Here is a 20,270-nt window from a genome sequence, read left to right as displayed (position 1 = left end):
CAAAAGTATAATTAAGTATGACAGAAAGGAGTCTGCAAGAAATGCACAGAAGAAGGCATGCAGTGTGACAGCGCAGTGCGACAGGTGCGCTTTTTAATCTCGCGCGCTCTGAAGAACGTGAGTTCATGGTTTATTGGAGTCTTAACGTCCCAAAGCGACTCAGGCTATGAGGGACGCCGTAGTAAAGGGCTGCGGAAATTTCGACGACCTGGGGATCTTCAACGTGCACTGACATCGCGCGGGCCTCCAGAATTTCGCCTCCATCGAAATTCGACCACCGCGGCCGGGATCGAACCCGCGTCTTTCGGATCAGCGGCCAAGCGCCATAGCCACTGAGCCGTGTCATGCCGGGAAACCCGCCCGGATTCCAATTCTGCCGGCCGCTAACTTTCTCCTACGAGCGTCCCTTTTTACAAGCCCTGGTGCTTCGCCGCAAGGCACGCGCCCTAACGCTCCCTTAACAAGCCACGATGCTGCGCCGTACGGCAGCGGAGTCCTAAGGAGAAGCATCTGCAAGCAACACGCCTGGACCTGTCGCAAGAGGCCAGACAGCGAGGCGCCAGTTTTCCTTCTCCCCGGACGCCACCGCGCGCGGCAAAATTTGAAGCGGTTGGCCCGCGCGATCGCTGATTGGTCCTTTCGGACTGCCGTCGAGTGCTGCCTTTGGATTGGCCAGTTCTGAGGGGCCACCGTTCCTCAGGCTATATAAGCCCCAACGCTGCAGCTTGGAAGTGTGTGACCGAGTGACCGACCCACCGTGAGTCGAGTGCTGCTCACGAGTGGAGTCGGATGGTGTGACGTGCTGGTGTCTCGCTCATCGTCGCTGTGCGAGAACAGTCGCGTTGTGTAGCTCTCGGCCCCCGTGCCGATGTTGAAGTATATTATGTCCTGTACATAGTGTATATAGCGTTTTCTTAGTCTCACCGACGCCTGACTCGGAGTCTTCGCTACCGCTAAGAGAGTTGGCAACGCTCAGTCACGAAACGGGTGGCGAGCGCAGCGGGACCACCTATATGGCACAACATTGGATGGCAGCTATGGGATCGACTGACATCAGCTACCTCGGCGCGGTGAGTGCCTGAAGTTTTCCTCAGACGCCAGACTTTCTCTAACACAGGTTATAGTAGCTTAGAGAAAGAATTGGTGTAGCATTGTGTTAACCTTGTGTGTTTCAAGCCTAGGAAGAGTGTTTTGAAAACCAAGGGATGCTGAAGGGGTAAACAAGGCAGTGTGAGAAATGCTTGCGCGTGTCTAACTAATAGCGATATAGTAGTGTACGGCAAGTAGTTTCTAAAAGGGCGAACAGCAAGAGGCAGTGTGAACGATGGAGAGTTACAAGGTTAAAGAACTTCTCCAAATTTGTGAGGAGTTGGGCATTGATTTGGGCTCAACAAAAAGAAAGAAAGCGATCCTTGAGGTCATAAGGACTGCGGACGTGACGGCTGAGGAGGCCGAAGAGGCCTGGGCTGATGTCAATGAAAGGCGTGAACGGGAGGAAAAGAGAGAAAAGGAACGTCGCGAGGAGGAGATGCGGGAGCGCCAGGCGCTTAGAGAGCACGAGGTTAAAATGAAAGAGCTGGAGCTCCGAAAAACCTCGCCAGCGCCTATAGTCTTGCTTCTACGACGGTTCCCTCTAACGCTCCAAAAATACGCGACCAACTGCCGCCCTTTGTAGTCGGCGAGGATATGACTAAATACCACGTTAAATCTGAGCATGTGTGCGAACGGAATGACATTGAGCGATCCTTCTGGGCCCAGAATCTGTTAGCCTTGCTTCCCGGGGAGGCATCAGACGTGATAACTTGCTTATCGAAAGAGGCGTTTGAGAGCTACAGTGATGTGAAGGAAGCGCTATTGCGAAAGTACAAACTGTCGCCCGAAGCTTTCCGGCAGAGGTTCCGGTATGCACAGAAGGGCAGGGAGTCACATGTTGACTTCGCGTTTCGTCTAAAAGCCGACCTGGTTGAATGGCTGAAAGGCGAAGAGGTTTACGACGACCGCGATAAAGTCGTCGAATGCATCGCGTTAGAACAGTTCTACCGTTGCATTGATGAGGATGTCAAGCTCTGGCTGCAAGATAGGCTAAAGGAGGTTAAGCTAGACAAGGCAGCAGAATTAGCTGGAGAGTATTACCTCCGCCGCAGCTTGCACAGCAGGGCAGTGCGTGTAGAAAAAGCAGATAAGAGAGACGGGTTTTCAAGGAAGCCCGACGAACGGAAGCAAATCACGCGTCGCGAGTTTCGGAAAGACGAGTCCCTTACCAAAGAAAAGGTAAAGGAAGGGCAGAATGCATCTCAGAATGCTAACGATGGTCCCAAGCAGCGAAACGATGCGACGCGTTCTTTTGAAAAACGGAAGCCGTTAATCTGCTACAACTGCAAAAAGCAAGGGCACATCGCGGCGAACTGCCAAGAGAAAGTTGCTTTTGCAACGATACGGGAAACAAACAAAAACATGCGACTGTTGGAGCCATACATGCAGGAAATTAAAGTAAACGGCAAGAAGTGCAGAGCACTTCGGGACTCGGCAGCAACTATGGACGTCGTCCACCCGTCTTTCGTCTCCTCTAGTGACTTTACAGGAGAATGCGCTTGGATACGGCAAGTGGCCGAGGATGAGAGTGTCTGCTTACCGATCGCAGCGTCATCATTGAAGGAGAGTTTGGAAAACCTAAAACAGAAGCCGCTGTGTCTGCCGCCCTTCCGGAGCACTTCCCCTACCTATTCTCAAATAGCTCGGAGCAGATGCTGAAGGATCAGGGCAAATCATTCTTTGCCGACGTGGCGTACATGGCCCTCACGCGATCCAAAGCGCGCCAACTCTCGAGGGAACTGGACTTTGAGTCGGTGAACGAACAGCGGTGCGGCACGCGGAGCGATCAAGGTAACTTGAGTGGCGGGCAGACACGGGAGATGCAGAGCTCGGAGACTGGCTTGGGAGAGCGTGGTTTGGACGAGACTGAGAGTGATACGTGCGCTGCTAGCCGCGATCTAGACACGACGCCGCAGTTAGGCGACGCGGGCTCCATACTCGCTCCGGTTTCTGCCAGCTGGCAGGAGCTGGCCGCAGTTGAAAAGGAAACGCTCATTCGCGAGCAGCAGCAAGATTGCTCAATAGCCGATCTGATGAAGAGCGTCAAACTGGGAGTGGAGAAAAAGAGGGTTTCATTTTACGAGAGATCTGGCTTATTGTATCGCTGCTACACCGATAAGCAGGGTCGCAAATATGAGCATATTTTGATCCCTCGAAAATATCGCTGTCAGTTACTGGAACTCGCGCACGAAAATGCGTGGGCAGGGCATCTAGGCTTAAAAAAGACCAAGGCTAGATTGGCTCAGGAGTTTTATTGGCCGTATTGTTGGAAGGATGTCGAACAATTCGTGCGATCTTGCGAGACCTGCCAAAGAGTGGGCAAATCCACTGACAAGTGGAAGGCGCCGATGAAGTTAGTGCCAGTCATAACAGAACCTTTTCGGCGACTGGTAATTGATATTGTAGGTCCTCTGCCAGAATCAACGAACGGGTGTAGGTATGTTCTGACCGCCCTGTGTGTCGCGACCAAGTTCCCAGAGGCGGTACCACTTAAGGAGCTAAATTCTTCCCAGGTCGTGGACGCTCTGCTCTCAATGTTCGCACGCGTCGGGTTCCCTTCTGAGATCCAGTGCGACAATGGCAGCGTCTTCACCAGCTGCATAACTTCTACCTTTTTGGAAAGATGCGGCATTAAAGTGGTGCACAGTTCTATCCATCACCCGCAATCTAATCCAGTAGAGCGAATGCATTCGGTGCTGAAGCGCATATTGAGAGCCCTGTGCTTTGAGCGTCGCTGTGACTGGGAGGCCTGCATTCCCGCCGCTATGTTCGCCTTGAGGTCTGCTCCCCATGAGAGCACAGGCTTTAGCCCCGCGGAGCTCGTGTATGGCCGAAGCCTTAGAACTCCGCTGCGCATGTTGCGAGAGTGTTGGGAAGGCAGTGATGACGACCCAAATGTAGTCTCCTACGTCCTCGACCTTCTTCAGAGGCTCGGGAAAACAAAAGATATTGTAGAGAGGGAGGCACATGAAGGCGGCGCAAATCTTGTCAAAGGGATATTACGACAAGTCAGCAAAAAAACGCACCTTCGAAGTGGGTAGTCAAGTGATGTTGCTGCGTCCGTCGAAGAAAAACAAGCTCGAGGTTCACTGGGAAGGACCCGCGAAGGTTGTATCGAAGCTTTCCGATACCAACTACAAAGTGAAATTAGGGAGACGGCCCAACAAAATTTATCACAGCAACTTGATGAAGCCCTACATTCAGCGTCACGCGATTGTAAGCATGACGATAAATGCTGCCGATGAGGAAGGGGCGGAAATCCTGACGACAGCTGACATGAAAGATTGTGGTTTAGAGCTAATGTTAGAACAGCTGACTTTGGACGCGCGTCTAAGTACCACCCAAAAGGAGGATTTAAAGGGAGTAGTTTACGAGTTTAAGGAGGTTTTTTCGAACCGTACCGGAAATACCACGGTCTTAGAGCACGACATCGAGCTAACATCTGAGCAACCGATCCGCAGTAAACCGTATCGTTGTTCACCCGTGCAGAAAAAAATCATGGCTGAGGAGATTCAGCGCATGCGTGACTTGGGGGTTATAGTGCCAAGTGAGAGCGACTACACATCGCCCCTGATACTTGTCCAGGTTCCGGGAAAGGATCCGAGGCCATGCGTCGATTATCGGCGTCTGAACGCGATCACCCGAGATCAGACATATCCGATACCGAACCTAGAAGAAAGGGTAGAGACGGTGTCGAAGTCAAATTATATATCTACGCTAGACCTCGTGCGAGGCTATTGGCAAGTACCCCTTACGGAACGGGCTAGCCGTTGCGCCGCGTTCGTTTCCCCTTTCGGAACCTTCCGCCCACTCATGCTGAGCTTCGGACTTAAAAACGCGCCGTATTGTTTCTCTAGCCTGATGGACAGAGTGCTTCATGGTTTGGGCGAGTTTGCATTGCCATACCTCGACGATGTTGCCATCTTTTCGGACACTTGGGAAGAACATCTCGAGCACTTGCGAGTCGTATTGTGCAGGTTGAAAGAGGCAGGCCTCACTGTGAAACCAGCTAAATGTCACCTAGGTTGCGGTGAAGTGACTTATTTGGGCCATGTGGTGGGGCGCGGCCGGCGTAGACCTTCCGACATCAAGGTAGCCGCTATTGTAAACTATCCCCGGCCAACCACTAAGACGGATATAAGGGCTTTTTTAGGTTTAGCTGGATATCACCAATACTATGTGAGAGACTACTCTGACCTTGCCAGCCCGCTAACAGACGCGCTTCGAAAATCGGAGCCCGTTAAGGTGACGTGGGACTCGAACAAAGAAAATGCGTTCCAAATGTCGAAACAAGCCTTGAGCCATAAGCCGGTGCTAACGGCGCCAGACTTTTCGAAAGGTTTCATCATTTAGTGTGACGCGAGTGATCGCGGAATGGGAGCGGTGCTATGCCAAGAAGATGCTAGTGGTCGTGAACGACCAATTTTGTATTTGAGTCGCAAACTAAGCTGTAGGGAAGAGGCATACAGCACCTCTGAAAAAGAGTGCGCCTGCCTTGTGTGGGCAGTTCAGAAGCTGGCTTGTTATGTCTCCGGTTCTAAGTTTGTTGTGGAAACGGACCATTGCCCTCTAACCTGGTTAAGTAACATGTCTAAAAGCGGCCGTTTGCTGAGGTGGAGCATGACCCTCCAGCAGCACAATCTGGTTGTCCGCTATAAGAAGGGAAGGTTGAACGCGAACGCCGATGCTCTAAGTCGTGCATTCTAGGCCTCGCTTCTTTCAGTGATCTCGTCGTTACTTACCTTCTCTCGCTTTGCAACAAACTATCATGTTCGAAGGAAGAAAGGGGCAAAAATGAATGACCTCATTTGCTTCCTCAGTAGTGTGTTTTCGGTCAAAATGATTTCAAGGGGACCAATCTGATTTTCATTATTATTGTTGATTATTAAGTGTTCCTGCTATTTTGATGTGCTGATACTTTGCAAAATGGTTGTTCGAACCTTGCGTACCAGATCGTACACATGCCTCTTGTTGCAGCGGGAATAAATGGGGACATCAATTTAGTTAGGTTAATTTGGATTATGGCTTCGTCTGGTGTTTGATGGGAGACAGAGGGCACTTGCTTGTGTTGGGTGTTGCCTTTTGCCGGTCGGTTTTGTAGTCTGCAGAACGACCAACCATGACAAGTGGCGAGAAGCAAGGGGATCGGAACGACCTCAGCGAAGCTGGTCGAGGTGCCTTGGCGACAACGAGGTCAACAGAGCTCCTGGTCTGCGAGTGGGACCTGGTGCTCGTGAAGTTACCTGGACGTGAACTTGGAAGAAGAGCCTGACGAAGATGCGCGCCTGGCATCCGAGCCACGTGGAAGCAGCTCGTCTTCCCGGCGCCTTATCTGATGGCGGGGATGCTGTCATGCCGGGAAACCCGCCCGGATTCCAATTCTGCCGGCCGCTAACTTTCTCCTACGAGCGTCCCTTTTTACAAGCCCTGGTGCTGCGCCGCAAGGCACGCGTCCTAACGCTCCCTTGACAAGCCACGATGCTGCGCCGTACGGCAGCGGAGTCCTAAGGAGAAGCATCTGCAAGCAACACGCCTGGACCTGTCGCAAGAGGCCAGACAGCGAGGCGCCAGTTTTTCTTCTCCCCGGACGCCACCGCGCGCGGCAAAATTTGAAGCGGTTGGCCCGCGCGATCGCTGATTGGTCCTTTCGGACTGCCGTCGAGTGCTGCCTTTGGATTGGCCAGTTCTGAGGGGCCACCGTTCCTCAGGCTATATAAGCCCCAACGCTGCAGCTTGGAAGTGTGTGACCGAGTGACCGACCCACCGTGAGTCGAGTGCTGCTCACGAGTGGAGTCGGATGGTGTGACGTGCTGGTGTCTCGCTCATCGTCGCTGTGCGAGAACAGTGGCGTTGTGTAGCTCTCGGCCCCCGTGCCGATGTTGAAGTATATTATGTCCTGTACATGGTGTATAAAGCGTTTTCTTAGTCTCACCGACGCCTGACTCGGAGTCTTCGCTACCGCTAAGAGAGTTGGCAACGCTCAGTCACGAAACGGGTGGCGAGCGCAGCGGGACCACCTCTATGGCACAACAGCCGCCGCGGCGGGCCGAAAGACATGACGGCGAAACGCCGAGGAGGCAACGCTGCAGTGCACGCTGCCTCCTTGCCTCTCGGCTCCTCGCGCGCAGCCCCATCCGCTGACGAGCGGTGGCGGGGAATGATGCAGCGATCGGGAAAGAAGGCGACGTAACCTCAGTCGCCCTATTAGACGCAGGGATCGCCATAGGAATCGAAAGAAACCGAGATCTACCGCCGGTAGAGGCGGAGGAGGTTGCAATAGCCATTGCCATTGCACGACCAGGCGTGAAACATGTCGTCAGCGATAGCAAATCGGCGGTTAGGAATTTTAGCAAGGGTAGAGTCAGCAATCGTGCTGCCAAAATTCTGAACGAGTCGTCTCTCGCCGAAAGCGTGACTATAATCTGGACCCCAGCACACGCCGGTCTCGCCGGCAACGAGGCTGCCCACATAGCTCGGCTGCCCCCGAGCTACCTCGGGGCGCTGCGGACGCCTCCACAACATCATCTAAAAGCAAAGAAAGTATTGGTACGTTTAGGGATGTAACCGAAAATCTCAATAGATCCCTGAGTAAAAAGGAGTCGTACGACCGGAGAAGACTCCAAGCTCGAAATTTCTTCTCGCCCCTGTGGAGGAGTTGGACGGGTGCCAGAGGGAGGAAGAGGGACGGTGCAGAAACCGAAATTTGTAAATTTTGCGGCCACGTGGCAACATTAGATCACTTAATTTGGAGATGCGTTCGTGCCCCAGGGTGCAACGCGATTAAAACTAGCGATGAATGGGAGACCACGCTGAGAAGCTCCGACGAAAAAACTCAGCGCTTCGCCGTCCGCCTGGCGACCGAGGCTGAAGACCTCTTCTTCTAGACGGGATCGGATGTCCTCCGGCCGCGGTGCGACAGACTGACTCCCCGGACGCCTGCGTGCGGACCCGGAGGTGGCTCTCGCGCCATATTCGGCGGAAATCATGGCGGAAATAAATGTTCTTCCGCCTCTTCCTCCTCTAGGGAAAATATGCGTCACCAAATGGGCATGACGTCACAAATATCACGTGACCTTAAAGTCACGCATATGACGTCATATTTTTTGACCAATCAGCGTTTCCAGCCTACCTCCCCTCAAACGCTTGTCTTCGGAAAGGTTCCCTAACACATGGAGGTAAAAAAAAACTGCAAGCATGGAGGAAAGAAAGAAAAGAGGAGAGGCTGCTACGTCACATTTTTTGAAGCCGGAAGCGAGGGCTCCGCCATGACACTTGGCCGCTGTCTCAGCCAATGGCATGCTAGCGCCGCGAAGATCAACCGCGAGCAGCGCGAGCAGACGATTTCGCGCCGCGCCTGGCTGTCGGCAGCTGTCACACACGGCGGAAAGTGAGGCTTCTGCTCCGATTGACAACAAAGACGCTGCGATGCCCAGCTGCTGCGTTCCTGGGTGTCGGTCGCACACGCCAGGACAAGAACCGGGCGTCACTTTCCACTCGTAAGTATACTGCATTTTGTTTTCGTATTTAATCGACTGCGTAATGAGTAAAATGCTTGCTCGCAGAACATAACGCGCGACACGGCGTGAACGTGGTATTCGTACCGCCCCGGACTTATTCGTGGCTCTTTGTCTGAGTGCAGTGAATAGTATTGTTTTCAAACAGGTTTCCGAAAGATCCAGAGCGAAGGAGGCAGTGGACTGAGGCCGTTAGACCAGGCCAATGCGATTGGGAAGCAGCAAAATGGACCTTCAAAACATTTTCTGGCCGAGCACTTCGATCGGATGTCGCCGCTCGTAGTTCGTATACGTGCGGATGCCGTCCCCCTTCAGGTGAGGAACCACCTCGATACATTCTCAAGAGATTGGAAAGAAATGCTGTTATTGAGAAGGTGCTTTATTATAGCATTGACTGCATGTATGCTTTCAATATGACGTTTTAGGTGTTCATGAAAGAAATAGAATGAATGGCTTTAGCTATAGACGTTATGATCGAGTAGCGCGGCTACAGTATTCCCGCACTGATAAAAAGTAATCATTACTGCTAAACTGCAGGCTGCGGTTTGTATATGGCTCTGATGAAACTCTGCTTACTGTACATGATTATTTATTTATCAGCTTACGCACTCCTTCATTAGAAGAAAATAAAAAGAGATCCTTGTCATCTATAGCATCGAGCACACCACAGTTTCTTTGGGGTATCATTTCCACTTGATATTATTACTTGTAGTGTGCAAATGTTTGCGCCTAGCAGTAATCTGTATGGCGGTGCATTTTTCTTGTTATCTCGGCCATAGCGCCTGGGAAGTGTCACTGTTCTATAACTATAAGGGAGCACTGTGATTCCTTAAAACCATAGTTCGTTTGCAAAATAAATCAGAAAGAAGTTCCTTAAGGCATAGAGCACCGTACGTATTTGCTCGCGTAATTTGAGCACGTTTTTTCTTTAATTAGGGCTCCAAAAAGCGGGTGCGCAATTTACGCGCAAGCGAGTTATCCGAACACATCCTAAAAAAAAAAAAAAAAGGTTGGCACCCCTCGCTGGCAAAACGAAAAGGTTGACTCGTCCTCCCCACCCACGCTATGTAGCTCCCCGCGGGGTGGCATGACGGCACGTGCTTAGCTCAAAGCAATAAACGCGCAAAGATTCAATCGCGAAGTAAGCAGTGGGAGGAGATAACGGGCAATAAAACGGGGCCCTTGCGTGTGGCCCGGCTGACTAGCGGCAAACCGTATAGCAAACGCGGTACGGTAGAGTTTTGGATTTGGGCGCGCGCGCAACTGTTCGTCCGGGATAGCGACCGCCAGCGTGAGCAAGCCGGGTAAAGGGCGCAAAGTTCGCACCCGCGTATACATGCTAGTGGTGTGGCTCAGCATAGTGCGCAAAATGTGCGAGTATTTTTTTTTTAATCCGGTTAAATGTTTGAACTTTTTGGGGAGCACAATCTAAGTGTGGGCGCAAATTACACGAGTAAATACGGTAAATGTCTGACTTTGTCAAAATAAAATTCTATTCAAACGGCCGCTCACAATTTAGAGCACATTACAACCTGTCATACTGAGTATTGAAAAGAATAGCTTTGTAATGTGAATGCGTCATGTACGGTCGCCGTCAAAAGTAAATGGAAGGCAACTTTGTCAAAAAAATTTAATTTCTTTAAATCTAAAGCATAATGGTCCATGTTTGTTGGTGCTCAGTGCAATTCGCACAATCCCAATTAGTCTGCACATATGTATTCAAGGATGCATGAATTGAGCGGGCAATGATTAAATTTTTGTGTTAATGTTGCCTTCCATTTACTTCTGACGGCACCTGTACACCACCGACTTAAGCTCATGCTTGATGGTAGTCATTGTCAGTTTTTTCAGGAGTAATCAGGGGTTTGATTTAGCTTGATTGCTACTGAATCAACCAGAAATTACCTGCTTCCTAAAATCAGATTTTTGTCTTTTGTGGTAAATGAACAATACGCACATTTTCAAAAATAAGTCAGTTAAGTAGCATCAGCAGTACATGTCCAGAGTGCAAATGCTAGTTCTTGTTCATGAATCTACATGCTGTAGCTTCACACATGGCCATGTACTATTGGTCACTGATGTTCAAGAATAGGGGCTGCAGTTAGCAGTCTCCCAGAGCTTTCTTTAGCATGCCTGCACTACTGTCCTTTAGGATACAGGGTGACTGAAGTATCGTATTTTGTAAAAATGTGGAGTGCATGGTTTTCATACTATAGAAGCCGGAATAATCAAGAGAGTAATTAGTGTACCATACTTACAATTTTAGTTCTAGATATTCAACACAACTGAAGGTGATTTTGGCCTTTCAAACTAGTAGTGTCAAAATGGGGTGATAATCCCACTGCACGCAGCAACAGAGTAAGCACTAGCATATAAGTTCTAGCATATAAGGGAATTCTTTACCACGCAACACTTTTAAGAGCAAAGATTTTGTGAAAGGACTAGAAAGCCATATTTTGCATACTTAACATATCCTGTTTTCCTTCCAGAAGAGTTATTTGTCATGCGTTTCGCATTCTTATCATACATGAGACGTGTTGTTGCCATTTATTACCCAACATTAGTTTTATCATATAGTTGTTCTTTTAAGAAATGTGTTGTTTCCCATGTGTTCTTCCTCGCATTGTATATGTTCTTCTTGTTGTATTCTGCATTTGTATGCCCATCCTGCTTGGGCCAAAACTGCCTGCAGTATATGTAAATAAATAAAATATATAAGTTTTGCAACCTGCAACAAATTCATGTTCTTAAATGATGAAAACACTTTTCTACGTGCACTTGGTACATATGCATACAGAGGAAAACCTTATCATTCTACCAGCCACAATTTGTACACTATATTAATCATTCTTTAGCTGTCATCATGCCTTAGTTGTGCACAGCTCAAATGCCCGTCTTATGTGCAGACTATGTTGGTTGGCTCGTGGTTTTGACAAATATAGAACAGCATGTGCACACAAGTACGACATACCACACAACAAACAGAACAGAAAATTGGACAGAAAACTATGCTATTTCTATACTGTTCCAGGCTAGACAGATAAGAGTAGAATACAACAATGCAACAATAGAAATAGTGTCAGCAGGGTACTCTCTTTCTTTACATATATTACAGAAAGGAATACATGAAGCAGAAGGGAGGGAAAATGATTCACTTCTTCCACCAGCTGTCACAACTGTTACCAATTTCTCAAGTCACTTAATTCCACACAGTGCTCCAATTACTTTGCATTTACATTGCTTAAATTTTATCAACTTTGTGATACAGAAGCAACTACCGAGAAATGAAACATTTCACACAATTTGGCAAGACCGGTCCACAAATATTTTTCTGTCTCAAAGCCCTCATTTACTGCCTTCCTATATGTTTTTACTCTCTCTGTTCGAATAGTTCATGGTTGCAAAGTGATCTAATTCAGTTGTGCATTTCTTCTTCTTTCTGGTCTTTTTTGTTGAATCCTTTTCATGCGTGTTCTCCTTCCATGTGTTATCACTTTTGTTAAAAGATTTTGCTTGCTTCAGGTAGCAAGCTATGTTTTGTAATAAGTGTTATGCTGTATCAAACCTTTTTAAAGCTCATATTTTGATTGTCCAATAAAATACAAATTTTGGACTTCACTAATGCGTTTAATCAGCTGAATGCAAGAAAGTGCAACTCGGCGAAGTGGTCGCAGGTCGACTCGGCATCTCGGTAAACGGTAAGTTGCGAGGTACACTCAATCTTACAATGGCATGGCCTTACACTTCACCACCCTTAAGAGCAAATGTTTTAAACCTAACACTCCGCCTCATAAACCCGGCTTTGTGTCCTTACGCTCGCACAACAGCACTCGATCGAGACAGCAGCGCGGGTCGGTCGATCCAGTGGGTCCATATCGGAGAAAATTTGCACGCAGTTGACATATCGCTCGCACAGCGTACAGTAAACATATGGTACGCTTCAGACTGCTTCGCGTATCGCTTTGCTGACGGATACCATCGGATGCGGAGCGGCTTTCTTGGCACTGCACGCTTCGGTGAGCACACCGCGGCCCACGCATATATCGGTCGCCAACAATTCCGTCATGCATAGGGGAATGTAGATGCAACGGGTATACTTACAAGGACACAGTCTGGACGAGTTTGTATTTATTCGTGGTTAAAACAGCGCGGGAAAAATACACAAAAATGAAGGAACACGTATACATACACCAAACAAGCGCCGACTTGCAAATGGCTTTTTCTTCCCGCGCTGCTGTAACCATAAACCAGCGTGTCACCGTCGTCTATCGCTTTATGAGCCGTCGGCACTGTCAATTTCTCCTTGGAACAAGACTAGCAGCGTTGAGGGACGCAACCGCACAAAGCCGAAAGAGAATAGCGAAGCTGCAGCGCCAAGCCTTTTCAGAGAAAGCTGTCGCGGGCTTCCAAAACAACCGCTTTCGTCGAGACGGCATCCTGAATGAACTAAGCGCACAGCAGTGAAGACCAGCACCGACTGCAGGCCTCTGGAACGTTGTGCCTCCCGCGGACCACAACGATTGAATAAAAATGCGGATTTCCAACTCTACTCGACCGGCTCTGCCGACATGGGTGATGCGTGAAGCAGACGACGCCGCTGCGCCCAACGCTGCTATTGGCTGCGCCGCTGGCCAAGGAATCCCAGTAAGCCTTGCAAAACCACGTGACTTCCTCCACGTTTTTTGTCAAGCGGCTCGGATAGCGAGGGCCTCTCCTATGGTTTCCTTCCTCCATGACTGCAAGCCATCCTCCTCTGACGCCGCTGCCGAGGGCCCTTTTGCGCACTGACTCTTGGGAAATAGGCCCTCCACAGTTACCAGACTGGTGGTAGTGGTAGTGGTTTATTTAAAAAAAATAAAAAAGTGAAGCAAAAGAGTGTTACCAGCGGTGCTTTTTAGTGAGCGTCCGTGCTCCGATGTAGCGCAGAAGCGCAGCGCCTGTGTTGCAGCTTTGGCGGAATGCGTACCGAGCTCGAGGTTGTCTGAAGGCTCCGCGTCTCAACACTTCTGTTGATTACACTCTTGAGTTTTTGGGTGCACTGCAGAAAACTGCACGTAAACTTTTCATCAAAGGGTGCGGCGCGACCTCGCCACTGTTCAACTGTGGTTTATAAAGAGAATGGAGAGGAATTCCTTTCGTCGTTATACACACATACGGAGCGTTTATTTCAGCGCATGATATAAGGGGAGAACTCAAGAGTAGGCGAAGAAACGAGCCTCTAAAAAAGGGCGCAGCAGCTTCCAGAGCACTCACGGCGGACGGACGTGTTTAACGAGCGCTCCGGCGCGCTGCGCAACTTCTATTTCTCAGGCGGACTTCGGCCCGCCCGTGGGCCCGGCACAAGTCGTGCCGAATACGCTCGTGCACATACGCGGTTCCGACGTGAAATATTCCTCTCTCTCGCTGTCGAGTGAGAGTGCCGGCGGCTTTACGTCTGCCCCTGCGCGGGGTCTCCCGAGTCCCGGCCACTGCGCACAATCACTTACAAAAGGAAGTAAACGGTATAGCCGCGCGCTCGTAGCGTCCTCTCTCGGACTAATCGCGCGCGCGGCACACTGCACTAGCGGCCGGGGTGGGGCGCCCGGCCGCGTATACCGTCCGAGGTAGCACCCACGGAGCGTTCGTGCCACGGGTGCACTACCTGGCGAAGAGCAAGCGGGAAGTCAAGCCCGCCTGCTCGATGAACGCACAGAGGCTCACCATTGTTCTGTCACGGGTGCGCGCACTGCCGCGCGGCCACAGGAGCGCTTCGAGACTGTCCGGGATGATTCCATAGAGTTAATACAACTCCCAGCGCCCTGCAGGCCGCGAGAATCTCGCGACGCGGCACAGCGAGGGAGCATGTGCTCCAATATCTCCACTGCGCCGCAGTCAGCGCATGCGTCGCTCGGGGACGGTGGCCGCTGCGGCGAGGGAGCAGTTTTGCGCTCACCACGCCGTCAGTTAACACAAGCAGACGGTCGCGCAGTTGCTCGTACAGCGAGAGAGCGAAACCGAAATCCGGCTACAGTGTAATCCGGCTAAGAGCTACCACGGCCTTGTCACGTGAGGGCCTATTTCCCATGATTCTTCCCATTATATTTTTTATGACTAGGCTTCAAGATTGTGACGTCATGCTCCCTCTTAGTTTTTCTTCCTCCATGCCCTAACATTTGAGGAGTTTTTTTTCGAAATGAGCCAAATCCACAAACCGAAAGTAACGGATCCCCAACTGTAGTGGCAAGCTAAGCCAGTCAACTTTCCTTTAAAAAACAGATCAGATCAAAATGGGTCAAATCACACCAACTTAGCTAGCCCGCAGATCACATTTCAAATCGAAAACGAGCCAAATCCTTCCACTGCGTGGATCGAAATGAGCCAAATCCGTTCAACCAATAGGAGACTGACCCGGAGACCACGTGATTCAGCCAACATGGCAGCCTCCTTGTAGGCTCGTGCCGGCGTTGCTCGTGCGTGATAGCGCGGACTGCGTGGTCGGTTTCGCGAGCTCCTTGGTTTTTTCAAGACTTTTGCTTTGCCGGACATAGTTCCGCATAGATTGCGACGGTTATGAAGAGGTGGGTGAACGTTCCCTGCCCAGACGACGAAACAAAAGTCGCCCTTCAAGACGCCGAGAAAGCAAGAATTTGCCGCTTCCGAAATGTAAGCACACAAAGAAGACTCTCAAGTGCGCGCTTGTGACAGAAACATCGGTGGAAAGCTTCAAGAAGACGTTTAATGAACTGTGCAGTGTGAAGCAAAAGGCATTCATATTGATGCAGTGCACATCTTCTGCAGTCAAACGCAGGAGAGGAAAACATGAGGAACATCGTCGAAACCTCGCCGTTTCTTACAAGGTACGGCTTGAAAATGGAAGAGAGGTTCCTGTTTGTCGTGATATGTTTTGTGCAGTGCTTGCTGTTAGCCACAGTACAGTTACCCGCTACGTTAAGCACAGGCACGAAAAAGGCGGATTGAAGGCAGATGCCCGTGGAGGCGATCAGAAGCTCCAACGCTATGGTCAAAAGCGATCGGCTGTTGTGATGTTCATAAAGCGCCTTCGTGCAAGAGAGTCGCACTACAACCGACAGAAGACTCGAAAACTGTATCTCCCGGCAGAGCTGAAGAGTATCCGAAATATATGGCGGATGTATAATCAACAGGCTACTGAAGATGTCCGAGTGAAATACGGTTTTTTTCACCGAATTTTCCGCACGAAGTTCAATCTCTCGTTTGGAACACCGAGAACGGATGTTTGCTCTGTGTGCTTAAAAAACGCCTACGACATCAAGACTTTGAAAGATTCTGCACAGAAGCAAAAGGTTCTAACAGATCAAAGGGTGCACAGGTTGAAGTATAGGGCTTTTTATTCCCTGCTACGTGAGAAGCGAGAAGACTTAAAGACGTTCTCCTTTGACTGCCAACAAAATCAAGTGATGCCCAAGATTCCAGACCAGCAAGCCTATTACAGCCGCCAGTTGTATCAATACCACCTGTGCATGGTAGAAAACCAGAGAGATGGATCGACGCCCAAAGATGCTGTCCATTGCTACACATGGAGTGAAGATCAGAGCAGCAAGGGAAGCAACCAAGTTGCCAGTGCAGTGCACAATACACTTCGAGGTGCAAATTTGGAAGGAATTAAAGAAGTGCGGCTGGTAGCGGACGGTTGTGCTGGTCAAAACAAAAACTCAACTATGCTTTGCATGATTCTTTGGTGGATCCAGAATGAGGCTCCAGCTTGTGTTTCGTTGGTTTCTGTTGTGTTCCCTGTCACAGGCCACAGTTTTTTACCTCCGGATAGAGTATTCGGTCGGATTGAGAAAGATGTCAGAAGACATGAAGAAATTCTAAATCCAGAAGGCTACAAGCGAATTTTTGCTAACCACGGCATTGTACTAGAAATAGGAAAGCACTGGAACGTCTATGACTGGAAGGCGTACTGTACGGAAGTAATGAGATCAACGTCCAACCTGCCTTTCAAGATTACTGAAACGAAGGTTTTTTACATTCAAAGAAATGTGACAGGCCGAAGCCCTCAAATTAGAGCCGAACCCCACTACAGGGTTTCAGTGTCTAATTTTGTATCGGTCCTAAAGAGGGGAAAGACCCTTGTACAAACACCGAAACAGTGCGAGCTGTATGCACACCACCTCAACGAACTGAAGGTGAGACGTGACCAACCTTCTGGTGACTCACTTTGGTGTGTCATGGAAAGAAAACGAAGAACTTGCGTATTTTGAGGCTGCCTTTCGTCGCTGTCAAGAAAAGGAGTCCATGGCAGATTGCGAAGAAAGCTGCTTATGCTGCCAGGAAGACAGGCCTGCTATCCATGTATGAGTGTAAAGCGGGTGACGCATACTTGTAATTTTTTTTTCTGCTGAAGTCACAGCACAAGCATTTTTCCATATTGTTTTGAATGTAACCTGAAACATACTGCAGTAATAATAAAGTTTCGAGAAGAAAGCTGGGTCGAATCTAATGCTTCACTTCGATATGAGCCAAATCCAATGTTTCCATTGTTGTATAGGCCAAACTATGCACGTAAATTTTTGGCGATTAATGCTGTTCGACTGCTCTATCTGCCCCATAAAACTTGTGAGGTACTAGGTTGAATAGCAGCGCATTCCTTTCAGACAAGAAATTATGGCCTTGTTCTAAGTTTCTGTTTTGGTGGATCTGGCTCATTTCGAAAAAAAACTCCTCATTTGTCAAGTGTACTACAGCCATTGCCTCCTCTAGAAAGATGCCTGCGACGTCGCGCGCTCGCCCATTGTAGCCGCGGTGCCTTGAGTTGCGAGCGGTGAGATGGCGCTAGCTACTTCCCTATCCGCGCCATTGCGGGGGAAGGGGGGGGGGGGGGAGGGGGTTCGGTCCCGCGTCCCGATGGCAGCTCATATAACGACACTCCAGGTCCTTTCTTTGTTCTCTTGAGGTGCAGCGCGGGACGCCACAAGAGCGCATCTGCGCTTTAGAAAACTGAACTCTTTTTCAATACACACAACGAGCAAGTAAAACCACTGATCTCCACTAGGTGGCTGGATGCCGCATTCCCGCTTTCCGAGACGAGCGCGAGTGAAGCCACCGGAAGTTTGGCGGCTTGTCCCGGAAGTCGGGTGTCTGCTGTGTATTTCAATGCAAAAAGTCGCGTCTTTCGCCCTTTCGTTCTCAGTTTTTTGCGTTGTTCTCGTGTAATGTCTGCTGTTAGATGAAAGGAACAAGCAAGCTGAACGCGAGAAATGTGAGCATTGTGTGCAGAACCCTGTAATTTCAGAGAAACCGAAGAAAACAGGCATGCAGGTCTCACCCTGCCGCGGCAAAGGGGTACGTGCATTAAACACTATATTCTTGTCTGGTTCGTGTCTTCCGATCGTGAAGGAGAAGTAGTGGAATGACGATGAGGCTAGGTCATCTTAAAATCGAATTTTCGTGTAGCAAAGAAAAGGCACAGCGCGAGAGGTACGACTGACAAGAAAGACGAATGCTGCAGCGCGCGTGAGAAGCGCTGTTAGAAGTCAACTGCACCAAGCACCACGAATTAAAGCCAATTCAGGCTTAACTTGCTACAATACGGAACAGTACATGACGCGCTCCGTCGAAAAAGCAGTACCATACCTTTTGGAGGCGCTAACGTGAACCAACCGAACACCTTCGACACCTCACCAGATAGTAACCTAGCCCTCGCTGGTTCGGTTTATACATAATTCGGTAAGATGGTCGCTGCAAAGTCAGATGCCTGGTGAATGTTTCCACCTATTCTTTCTTATATTTATCCCCCATTGGGCTTGAGCGTGGGAACGAGCATCACAGTACAGAGCAGAGTTGGCGAAGCTAGGTAAACGATACGTCACCGAGCCGAGTAGACGAGGCTCCATACTTGCTGCGTGTAGCGACGTCCTGTCGTCTGCTAGTGCCGTCCCATTGCGATGCAATGGACCCTTATTTTATGCGAAGCATACTAGCCGCACAACCGAGCTCTTCCTTGGTGCGCCGCGCGCGGCCGCGTAGCTACCACTTGACCTACATCGGCGCACCACGTGATATGACGTCACAACAGCTGTGAAAGCTGGGGCTCAACTCGTGCGCTCGCTTGCGGACGCGCAGCCTCCGCCGGCAGTATGCTTCGCATCCTAGGCTTAACCATAAGCTAAGCCAGGCCATTTTTTGAAACGTCTTTCCCGAAGACTGCGCTGGTCTCCTCGCTCAGTTGACGGCGCAACAGGTAGGCATTGTCATGTAAAAATACGAGAACGACGAAAAGACGAAATGATAAGTGGGAAAACAAAACTGGAACTGAAAAACCGTGCTGAGGTCCGATTTCATGCACTGCCAAAAGCTGACTTCCGGGACAAGGCCGCTTACTTCCGGTGGCTTCACTTTCGGGCCCCAATGCGGCATCCAGCTCCCCTAGTGGAGATCAGTGAGTAAAACTGCTGCTGAAGTGCCCAAAGACCGAAGCAGTTGCAAGCAGCGAGCGGCAGCAGTCAGCAGACGCGTTAAACAGTACTGCTATTAGGTCTGCCACCGTAGTTTTCACAAAAGGTTTAAACTTCAGGCAATTTCCTCACTGGCGTCCCAGAACCCTCCTCGCAGCGCCGCCCCTCCTCCTCCGCTCCCCTCCTGTTTTTCTCTCTTCTCCTCTTTTTTCTTTCACGGCTGTTGCGCTCTTTGGTCTATTCCTCCGGCGAGTCTGCCTCTGCGCACCGCCGCCGCGAATCTGCGCGTTTTCTGGACTACGCGGTCTGTGTTCTTTAATATTTTTCATGTTTTATAGTTTAATTTCTTTATCATTTTGTTTCTTTTCATATTTGCATTTTTTTATGTTTTCTAGCATTCCCTGCTCACGACAGTATGAGGCATTAAAGGCTTTTGCCTTAATAAAGCGATTCTGCTCGCATTTTCTTTCACAGCTGTTCTGCTCCTGGCGAGCTTCTAGGGCGGCCGGCTCGCGATTTTCGCGTTGCCCTTCGAGCCATTTGTGTGGCCGGCACGTTCCTCGCGCAAAGAAGGCGACTGCGCACGTACTTAAAATGGCGTTAAAGGGCGATTCACACGACGGTCCGTTCGCCCGCGGCCCGCGCACTACCTGGTCTCCTTCCGTGATACCCAGACCAAGTCTCGTCATCATACAAAACTTTTGCGGCAAACCAGGCGCCCCTACGATTTACATCATTGGCAATAAACGTTTCCACCACCACCTACGTGTTCATGCGTCAGCACATTGAGAGGCGCGCTGACCAGCCGCGGTCCAGAAGACGCGCAGATTCGCGGCGGCGGTGCGCGGAGGCAGACTCGCCGGAGGAATAGACCGAAGAGCGCAACAGCCGTGAAAGAAAAAAAGAGGAGAAGGGAGAAAAACAGGAGGGGAGCGGAGGAGGAGGGGCGGCGCTGCGAGGAGGGTTCTGGGACGCCAGTGAGGAAATTGCCAAACTTCATTTGAAGCGGGTTTAAGTAACCTACGAGAGATCAAAATTAACTTATTTGCAACTTTTTTCCTTCAACTCGGCGTGCTTATGTTTTCGTCTGCATAAACAGTCGAAGGGTCGTCTGCCGCAAAGACGTCGTCTGCTACAACTACGGCACGCGCGCGCGGCAGTGTGCGCATGCGCGCATGTGTTGCGAGCGGCCGCCGCAAGGATCGCTAGCTATCACCTCAAGTAGAAAGGAGGAAAAAGGAAGAGGTAA

General features: G+C 50.0%; 1 pseudogene; it reads left to right on the top strand.

The window, feature by feature from the left end:
• Positions 1–1,324: 1,324 nt before the first annotated feature.
• LOC149345956 (uncharacterized) lies at positions 1,325–16,389 on the top strand (annotated as a pseudogene).
• The last annotated feature ends 3,881 nt before the right edge of the window (positions 16,390–20,270 follow it).

This window comes from Amblyomma mixtum, chromosome 4 (genome assembly GCF_055824585.1).
Source record: "Amblyomma mixtum isolate Tamu chromosome 4, ASM5582458v1, whole genome shotgun sequence".
Lineage (NCBI taxonomy): Eukaryota > Metazoa > Arthropoda > Arachnida > Ixodida > Ixodidae > Amblyomma > Amblyomma mixtum.
The sequence above is the reverse complement of the archived record's forward strand: the minus strand, read 5'-3'. Positions and strand labels throughout refer to the sequence as shown.